This window comes from Chrysochloris asiatica, unplaced genomic scaffold, assembly GCF_000296735.1.
Source record: "Chrysochloris asiatica unplaced genomic scaffold, ChrAsi1.0 scaffold00043, whole genome shotgun sequence".
Taxonomy (NCBI): Eukaryota; Metazoa; Chordata; class Mammalia; order Afrosoricida; family Chrysochloridae; genus Chrysochloris; species Chrysochloris asiatica.
In genome coordinates, this window is record NW_006408561.1 from 5,608,448 (window position 1) to 5,616,905 (window position 8,458).

Sequence of the window (8,458 nt, forward strand, 5' to 3'; positions counted from 1 at the left end):
TTCAGAGTTCTGGGACCATCCCCTGAACCTGCTTGGTCAGGTATTCTGTGTTGTTGTTGGCGGAGCTCTCTGCTATACGTCCACCCGATCCGCCATCTTGTTTGTTCTGCCTCTTTATGGTGATATTTTGAGAAAAGGCTATTTATTTTTTTGATAGAGTATAAATTCAGTTTGAGGATGTGACTTGGTCTTGATCCATTGATTACTGGAAGAATGTACAGAGCTGATGCATTTTTCAAATCACAGCTATAAGGTCCTTGAAGTCCTGCTGAAGCATGGAGGTAGGTTACTTGACAGATATAAGTTGACAAATCTCACAGAGGCTTCTAAGTAACTGGTACGGTTTTTAGAATTCAAGACATACTATTTTCTGTATCCAAGCACATTTAATCCAGAAATATTTAGAAAACTCTTTGCTATGAGGAAATGCTAATCTGTTGATAGCCTAGGTGATCTGGCTGTCTCCCAGTTAAATATTATAGTCATATTAAATGCGACTATGAGGCTGAAATGGTAGCATCAAAGAAAGATGCCTTAATTTTCATGACGAATTTCAGGTTAAGCGATTAAAAGTGAAATATGCCACTGAAGGTCTGATTCAAAGTGAAATGGTATCTATCTATGCCACGGTTTTAATCTGTCATCTCTCATTGACCTAGTGAAGGTGCTGCAAATGAAAGTGTTTGGAGCCCTTGTAATGATAGAAATGTTTCAGACACCATCTTTTGAAGAGTATATCTGAACTTGCTTTAACCCTGGTGGTTTCTTTATATCACTTTGTCCATCAAGGTATTTGACATAATACTTAGTCCTTTGGTTATTTAAAGCTACCTTGACACTGTCTTGTTCTTTTTTTTTTTTTTCCTTCTTCTTTTACTGTTATTCAAACAGCCACCCTTCTCCTACCCACTGCATATTTTTTTGGCGGGGGGGAGGGGAAGGGGAGAAATCCGGAAGACAATCTTACCTACTAAATTATTTTGCAAAAATAATGTATGTTCTACTAAATTCATTCTATTTAAAATTTTAATACCTGATACTTATTATTTGACACTTTAACCAACCTGAGTATTATTAAGTTTTGGTTAACTTTTAAGTGTTCTTATGAGACTCACAGATAGCCTTGGATGTGGATAACTTTGTTTAAAATATGCGCACTGAAAACTTGCAAGGAAAGCAAATCAAAGTAAACAGTATTTCTCTTGTCAATAGAGATGCACAAAAAATCCTTGACAATGGTTTTAGTGTACAAGGAAACAAGAATCATTGACACCATGACTAAGCAAAACCTACTAATAAGCAAGAACACTAAGTTCAGTGCTGATAAAAATGTAATTTTCACTTGAGGTACTTGTGGCTTGCAAGTTATTAAAGCCAAACCATTACCTTTTATTATCTACTCAAAACTTTTATCTGTTCAATATACTGCATTAGGGTTTAGAGTGGATGTATTTTATAGTTTCATAAATTTATCTGGTTTTATTTGTCAATATTTACTATTTTGAAATACAATATTTTTATTAGCCTGGTGCAATTAGCTTTCAACAGGGGATATAAATTATAGTCTCTGCTGTAATAAGATATGTAAGAGTTTATAGTTTCTGTGTATTCTCTATATTAAGTTTATTCAACATTTAAATACATGACATGAATAGGTTCCTTAAGGAAGAAAAAAGTGACTCAGACCATAGCTAATAGATATGATTATATGAGTCATAATACCATTTTTTTGTATTTGATATATAATTTGTCATTGGTGTTATCTTTTTATGCTTTTGAAGTCTTAGCTAACATTATCTTAGAGACTTCCTGTTAGCCAGGAATTACAGACTTGTACAGGGGAGAAAAAGATCATCGATAGCAATGACATGATGAATTGGATTGTTATTGTTAGGTGCCAAGTTGGTTCCAACTCATCGTGATCCTATGCTCAACATAACAAAACACTCGTGTGTCCTGTACCAGCCTCACAATTATTGTTATATTTGAGCCCATTGCTGTTGCCATTGTGTCATTCATGTCAGTTTTTCTGGAATGAAACATTTAATTGTCTCTGGGTGCTCCTATGATGGATTGACAGTCTTTGGCAGAATCCTGGCTGATGACACCAACAGAGGTGCACGTCAGCCAGTACCAGGCAGCCTCAAAGTCTGGCTGGAATAGCCAACACTGGGACTCCTGCCTTACCCTAGAGGGTAAGGAATGTCGTCTTTGATTGGAGGAGAGGGGACTACAGTTTTTAGAGAGGGGAAAAGACTCCAATGTCAGGAGGTTAGGAATGACAGGAATTGGTCATAAGGTCTTTCATGGCTGTTGAGGGCTGGGGGGTGGAACATGGTGATGGAGTCCAGGTGGGTAGCCTCGGTTCAGGCCAGTTTCAGGAACTCCTGCAGTGTGTTTTGCTCCACAGCCTCCACTAAGAACTCATAGTCCCCACAGTTCTAGTCCCCGTTGACAATCTGGGCAGGGTTGCCTTGGGGTTGCCCGCCAAGTCTCTCATCTTTTCTCATAGGGCCTTGTACTGGGAGATGTCCACTAACTGGTACTGAAAGCGTTTACCGTCCAGGGTTCAAGTCACCTCACTCTGCTGGGACTTGATTTCGCAGGAACCAGTGACCGATGTGCTGTAGGCCACTCATGCTGCAGGTAAACCGAAGGACTGGCAGTGATAGCGGCAGCTGCTTGGCTGGGAGACCTCGTCTCATTGTTGATCTTCCACTTTTTCATTGACCCTCCACTTTACCAAGTATGATATTCTCTTTAGGTACTCTCCCAAGTTTGAAAGATAAAGTCTTACTGTCTTGGCTTCTAAGAAGCATTCTGGCTGCGCTTCTTCCACGAAGTCCATGGTAGTTTTATTATTCTTTTCTAAAACCATAATTCAAATGCACCAATCCTTCTATGATTTTCCTTATTCATTGTCCAACTTTCACATGCATATAAGACTATTAAAAATACCATGGGTTTGGTCAGGCATGCCTTAGTTCTAAAACTGATCTCTTTGCTCTTGAGCACTTTGAAGAGTGCAGATTTGCCTAATGCAATACATCCTTTGATTTCTTGACTGCTGTCTCCATGAGTGTTGACTGTAGATGCAAGCAAAATAGTATTTGCCAATTTCAATCTTTTCTCCATATATCATGATGTTGATTATTGGTCCATTTGGAGGATTTTTGTTTTCTTTACACTGAAGTTCAGTGTAGTCCTTGAAGGCTATGGTCCTTGATATTCACCAGTAAGTATTTTAAATCCTCTTCACTTACAGCAAGAAAGGTTGTGTCATCTACATATCACAGGTTGTTAATGAGTTTTCCTTCAACCTTGATGCCATGTTCTTCTTCATATAATCCAGCTTCTTGGATTATTTGTTCAGCATATAAATTGAGTAAGTATGGTAAAACAATACAATCTTGGTACATACTTTTCCTAATTTTAAAACATTCAGTATACCCTTGTTCTATTACATGAGCACAATTAAGTGTTCTGAGATACCTATTTTTTTGCAATGCTGTCCATAGCCTGTCATGACTCACAAGGCCTAAAACCTTTGCATAATCAATAAAGAACAAGCAAACATCTTTCTGTTATTCCCTGCTTTCAACCAAGGTCCATCTGATGTCAGTTATGATATACCCAGCTCCATACCCTCTTCTGAATCTGGCTTGAATTTCTGGGAATTCCTTATTGATATAGAATGGTAACTGTTTTTGAAATATCTTCAGAAAAATTTTACTTTCTTATTTTAATAATGATATTGTTCAATGATTTTCATATTTTTGTCAGATTGCTTCTCTTTAGAATGGGCACAAATATGGATCTCTTCCAACCAGTTAGCCAGGTAGCTGTCTTTCAAATTTTTTGGCATTGATGAGATGCTGCATCAGTTTGTTGAAATTTTTCAATTTCTATTTAGTCAATTCTTTGAGTCTTGTTTTTCTCTAATGACTTCAGTGCAACTTGGATGAGTTTGATTAGAGTTCAGCAAACTATAGCCTGTGGCCCAAATCTAGCCTGATACATGTTTTTGTAAAAAAAAAAAAAAAAATTAGTTGGAACACAGCCATGCTCATTTCTTTGTGTATGTTGCCTATGGTAGCTTTTGTGCTACATTGAAAAAGCTAAGCAATTGTAAAAGAATTTATGACCTGCAAAGTTAAAATTATTTCCTATTTGAACCAACAGAATAACTTTTCCTGTCTGAGACTGATTATTTGTTGGATTGTAGGTCACCTCACTGCCAAAGATGATACTTCTTATTTGCTGACTTTCACTTATTTATAAACATACCCACATTTCTTTATATATTTTTGAGTAGACAAAACATGAATATGATGGAAATTTTTCTTTACAAAGGAGTATAAAGAAAAAAGTAAGTATTCCGTCTACCCCTTTAGCTTCTAGTTTCTCTTCTGGAAGCTGCCATTGTCACACATTTCTTATATTTTATGAGAAATAATCTATGTAGACATAATATTTTGGAGTCCTTGTGTGGCACTGCAAGTTAATGCATTGGACTGTAAAGTCTGTTGAAATCTCAAGGTCAATGGTTCAAGCTCACTAGTAGCTCTTTAGAAACCCTATATAAAGTTGATAAGGAACCAATTGGATGGCACTTAGCAACAAAAACAACGTATAATATTATATGTTTATATCTTATATGAAGACCTTTCAAAAAGTTGATGGAAAAATTCTATTCATTTTTTTTTTTTTAAGTTTTTATTGTGAATTGAGTGATAGTTTACATGGAAAACAATGTATGTTTTACAATCATCCTATCATACTTCATTTCATTGCAATGCTTACAATTCCCTCCATGAATCATAATTCAACAGTATTTGCTTCTCTTTCCTTTTTTTGGTTATAGTTGATGATTTTGAATGTACACAAAACACTCAGGAATATATAATTATTTAAACAACCCAGGGGACATTCTGCAAGCCTGCCTCCTGGCCGCCAACACACAACCTTCCTCTTTCCGTGAGTCTGGTGTCCTCAGCTGCTCTATCTCTCCATGTCATCATCTCTGCCTCCATCTCTGGTGTTGCTGTTTCTCTGTAGAGGGACCCACATTCTGCTTGTACTCTACACCCTTGATGGTCCCAGGGTTCTCTGTTCCTGGAATGTAAAATTAACTATTCCACCTTTTTGTTACAAAACTTCTACCTTTACTGTTGCGGCAACATCATGATAACATCTACTCACTATTGGCTCATAAAAGTCTTATCTCCATCTTCTTTCACCAGACCCATCTAGATAAGATGAAAACTATTCAGTGGGGATTCGACCTTCCCCCACAAACTCTAAAACTAAACACCCTCTTGAAAACTTGTAAGCCAGCCACTTCATGCCTTTATTGCCCTCATTTTTAGGTAGCCAATGTCTAAGTTGCCCATCCCTATCAACCCTGTAAACAGAGGGGATAGGATTGATCCTTGATGTGAAGATTCCTTCCCTCTCAGCTGGTATTTTGAGCTACTATATCCATAGGTATAGGTCAAGCTGATCAAATTGTGGTAATTTACATTTGTTTCCTTTATCAAAATTTTTTATCTTCCTCTAGTCGAGTTCTGATCGTAAAGTCATTGAAGCTAGGTCCAATAGGTAGTATCTGCAAGTTAGGGCATTCTTGTGCATCTCCCCTCACTTCATATCAGCTGGTTGCTTCACTCTTAGCTCTAGCCCTCCATGGCTATGTCCTTGTCTATGGGCTCAGAAGTCTCCAGGTCTCACTATACTTCAGACCAACCAGCCCTTCCTCTTCTGTCTGTCATCTACAGTTCGATGGTGGGCTGTGGAATGTAGTTGAACTCAGTCTACGTCTTCATTGCTGCCTTTCCCTCACTTCCACTCACCAATAGACCAATATTGTTGCCAGAAAGCTTACATACCTGCTTGTGTGTTCTCTTTGAGTTTCAGTCTTGGAAAGGGGTTTGTCCTGAAGGGCTTTGATTGCTTGCCTTGATGGCTTTCTGGCAAACAACTTGCTTGTTCTTGTAGTAGCCAATCAGACTGCCATTTTTGTTTTTAGTTTTCCCTGCTGGCCTTTATTTCAAGAAGTATCTTCTGTTCCTCAAGCTGCTCCAGTCTGATCTGCTTATCTTTTCAAGTGGGAATTTCCCATTTCAGAAGGTTCTGGATGGGGATCAGGATTTCACCTAAGGTCTTATACCCTACAAAGATTCTGCAAGAAACCTTTTTCACTGGGCTTGTAGCATCTCTTTTAAGTTGTAGCATCTCTTTTAAGTATTTCAATCAGTTATAGGCTGAAGGCAGGCTTATAAGTTTTATGTAATCATGCTTCCCAATATTCCTTTCTATCCCATTCAAGTGTCTATTTTGCAGCAGTAGGCAAGGGAAACCAATATTCATAAGGCAGTCAAGCATCTTAACATTATTTTCCCTCTTTTACCCATTCATATTATGCTTCAATTCCTGTATCACAGAGCCCTGTTGTTCCCAGTTTGAACATACAACACTACTTACCTGTGTTCCATTTAGCCCATGCAAACTTGCCTAAGTGTTCTCCTATCTACCTTGTTTTTCTATCCACCTGCCCCTTCTTACTTGTGTATTGTCATCCTTAACACCTGAACTATGATGTATCTGTCCCCTACCCTGTGCTCTACTGTCCCTCCCTCCCAACCTGGTAACCAAGAAAGAATTTTTTTTTTTCCCCCCTTTTAGTATGGGTATCTTTTCTTAAGCTTTTACAATAATGATCGTATGCAATATTTGTCCTTTTATGACTGACTAATTTCACTCAGCAGAATGTCCTCAAGGTTCATCCATGTTATGTGGTGGATTGCAGCTTCCTTGTTATTCTTCAAGGTAGCATAATATTACATTCTGTGTATGTACCACAGTTTGTTTATCCATTCTTCCATTGATGGGCACATAGGCTGTCTCCATCTTCTTGTTGTTGTGAATAGTGCTGCAATAAACATTGGTATGCATAATATATCTACTCATGTTCTGGCTCATATTTTTCATCGGTATATACCAAGTAGAGTAATTGCTGGATCATAAGGTATTTGTACTTCCAACTTTCTGAGGAAGCACTGTATTGTTTTTCAGAGTGGTTGTACCATTTTGCATTCACATTCACAATGTAAGAGAGTCCCAGTCTCTCCACATCCCCGCCAGCATTTATTGTCCTGTGCTGTTTTGAACTTCGCTGTTATTGCTGGTTTGAGATATCTCATTGTTTTCTTGATTTACATCTCTCTAATGGCTAATGATCTCTCTAATGGCTAGTGAACATTTCTTCATGTTTGTTGGGTGTCTGAATGTCTTCCTTGGTGAAGTGTCTGTTCATGTTCAATGCCCATTTTTTAATTGAGTTATTTGTCTTTTTCTTATAGAGGTTTTGCAGTTTCCTATTTTAGAAATTTGTCCCTTTTCTGATATGTTGTTGCAAAAGATTATTTCCATTCTTTGGGTTCCCTTTTTACTCTTTAGTGAAATTTTTTGATGCACATAAGTTTCTAATTTTCATTATGTCCCAATCATCTGTTTTGTATATTTTGTTTGGGCAATTATCACAGTGTTTGGAAGTCTATGTGTGCCCTTTATTAGAACTCCTAAATTTGTCTCGATCCATTCTTTTTAAATCCTATTTTACCATAATTTAAAAAAAAAATTCTCCTTATACTTTTGTTTTTTAACAGATAGAAGTATATACATTCTTTTCATAAGTTTTCATTTTTAAAATTTAATAATGTATCTTAGAGATTATTCCACAAACATTTATGTTGTTGTGGCTAAGTGCAGTCAAGTCAGTGTCAACTCAGAAAAACCCTGTATATGGTTTCCCAGGAGCACCCATAGGTTTAAACTGTCAACCTCGTCATTAGCAGCCGTATGCTTATCCAAGACTACTCCATATATATAACAGCATTTATTTTTATATGTTGTATATTGTTGTTATTGTTATGGGCCATGGTTCTGACTCATAATGACCTGGTACAGGGTTTCTGAGGCTGTAAATCTTTACGGGAGCAGAAAGCCTCATCTTTCTCCCGTGGAACAGCTGGTAGTTTTGAACTGCTGACTCTGAGGTTAACAGTCCGATTCGTAACCCCTATGCTACGAAAGCTCCTTATGCTGCATATGTTGTTGTTGTTGTTAAGTGCCATCGAGTCGGGTCCGACCCATAGCGACCCTGTACAGGGTTTCCGAGGGTGTAAATCTTTACGGGAGTAGAAAGCCTCATCTTTCTCCCGCGGAGTGGCTGGTAGTTTCGAACCGCTGACCTTAAGGTTCACAGCCCGATTCGTAACCACTACGCTACCCATTAAGGTTTCCAAGGCTATAAATCTTTACAGAAGCAGAAAGACTCATCTTTCTCCGGTGTAGTAACTGGAGGATTTCCACTGCTGACCTTGAAGTTAGAAATTTAGCATATAATCCACTATACTTCCAGTGATATTTATTGCTGTTGTTCAGTACTGTCCAGTTG

At 37.8% G+C, this 8,458-nt stretch overlaps 1 pseudogene; it reads right to left on the reverse strand.

The window, feature by feature from the left end:
- Positions 1-2,366: 2,366 nt before the first annotated feature.
- LOC102823950 lies at positions 2,367-6,494 on the reverse strand (annotated as a pseudogene).
- Between the last annotated feature and the right edge of the window lie 1,964 nt (positions 6,495-8,458).